The following is a 2,062-nucleotide window of genomic DNA, read 5'->3' as shown; positions in this document are numbered from 1 at the left end:
TATATATATATATATATATATATATATATATGCAAAGATGAAATTAGATTTAATCAGAGAGAAAAAAGAAAACTCCATGAACAAAATGGTAAGCTGTTTTATCATTATTTTCAATAGTATCCGAGCAAGATGACATGGTATATGTTGCATGTTGTATGTGATGTATCTATCTCAACAAACTAGAACAATATATCTCATATATTTAGTTTTTAAATAAAATACCAAAAAAAGGTAGTTGTGATAGTATTGCTAACGTGAAGAGTAATGTAGTGAAAAACATCTGTTTATTTTATAGTGGTATTTGAAGTAACACTATCGTAAAGGGTTGGTATTCTCAATTATGAAGTTTCAGCATGTAGGTAACTTAAACCTTCTTGTCTAATGTTGACAAAGAAAAATAAGATTGGACCTGACGATCTTCTTTTTTAAGAAAGTGTTGAAATTACATATGAATATGCAGTGTTAATATGGTTGAACACCAATGGTTTTTAAATGACTAAATCCCTTATATGGATTATTTTAGTTTATTGAGATGGATATATGACATGCAACAATGTCATCTTGCCCAATTGCCATTGAGAATGAAAGGAAACACCTTACCTTTTTGTTGAAGTTTTCCTTTCTTCTCTTCAAAATTAAATCCAAAACAAGACGCGATCAAATTGGAAACTGAAAAACGTACAGGGCCAATACGAAAACTAGAGAGTAACCAGAGCATTAAAGAATTCAGAGATGATACATGAGAATGCCTTAAGCCATAGCAGTCTTTGATGACTTGCCTTTTACTATGAGAAATGTCGAAAAAATAAAATAACGGAGCTAGAATTTAGATGCTAACAATGTGATTCAAGAGATGGTCATCCCATACTAAATCTAAATTACAAGGCATAATCATAAGGTTCAAGCCAACACACAATACAATTATATACAAAGACAAAAAAAGTTATACATCTAAATCAACTTTTGGGACCTAGTTCTCGTGATTTTGGTAATCTAAGAGCAGTCAATGGAGTGGTGATGTCTTATGATAATCCCTTACCTTCACCAAAGTCCATCTCTGCCATTATCTCAAACCCAAAGCTATTGGTATGTTTTTCAAAAGCACCAACTCTTGAAGATCTGTTCCTAGCAAATTCACCTTGGTTTTTGGACAATTCTACATCCAACCCAAGTGATTTAGCACCAACTCTTAAAGATATCTTCCCAGCTGGCTCACCTACGTTGTTGGAGAATTCTACACAAAAACCAAGTTATTTAAGCCTTTGAATAACCTCAATAGGTTGTGCCATACCTTGACCATTTTTCCCCAGTCCTCCTCCCTTCATGTACCCCATTTTAGCCATCATTTTTGAACCAAAACCAATAGTATGTTCTTCAAATGAACCTATATTAGCATAGTTAGTGACACCCTTCCTATAAGTCTCTTCAACCCCAACAACTGTAACAGGTACAGTCTTGGAATAGATCATGTCACTTGATACAAATGAGATAGGCTCATAAGCATATGAATCTCTTTGTCCACTCCCTTTCTTGTCCTTCACTTTATAGCTGCACAAGAACTTGTTCTAGAGAGATTGAAGTTCTTGCAATCTAAAATTGTTCTGTTTAGTATGTTTCTTTCCCACTCTTCTGGCTTCACTCACAGTTTCTTCTTTTTATTTACATAATCAACTACGGAATATTCGACATCTCATCATCAACTCCCAACAAGGGAAGTATATCATCACATCATCATTTCATCATCAACTCTCAACTATAGCATGCATATGGAATTTAAACATTTATGAAACCAGTTGTACCATGCCTTTTTTTGAAGCTTTACTCTTCTGAGCATGTGAAGGCCAAGAGTGAGTCACTGCAAAAATTTACAATTTTTTCGGGGTTATTTTTACAAAATTTACAAAAATTTACAAAAATTTACAAAATTTAAAATTATTGGGAGGAATTCAGGAATTCTAACAATTCCGATGAGTCTTCATTATATTCTTCATTTTCATCGTCTGAAATGTCCTCAGTATATAATTTAAGACCTCCAATTGACAGAAACCCTGAATTTCTCTCA

The 2,062-nt window shown here is 33.2% G+C and overlaps 1 long non-coding RNA gene across 1 annotated transcript; it reads right to left on the bottom strand.

The window, feature by feature from the left end:
* Window positions 1-679: 679 nt before the first annotated feature.
* On the bottom strand, window positions 680-2,062 carry LOC111242078. The gene is made up of 2 exons (XR_002668762.1): window positions 1,961-2,062; window positions 680-1,855 (listed from the first exon to the last, which is right to left on the bottom strand). It is a non-coding gene; the product is annotated as an uncharacterized LOC111242078 (long non-coding RNA).

The sequence above is a fragment of the Vigna radiata genome, chromosome 7, assembly GCF_000741045.1.
Source record: "Vigna radiata var. radiata cultivar VC1973A chromosome 7, Vradiata_ver6, whole genome shotgun sequence".
Classification (NCBI taxonomy): domain Eukaryota; kingdom Viridiplantae; phylum Streptophyta; class Magnoliopsida; order Fabales; family Fabaceae; genus Vigna; species Vigna radiata.
This window is presented reverse-complemented; position numbering and strand designations above follow the sequence as displayed.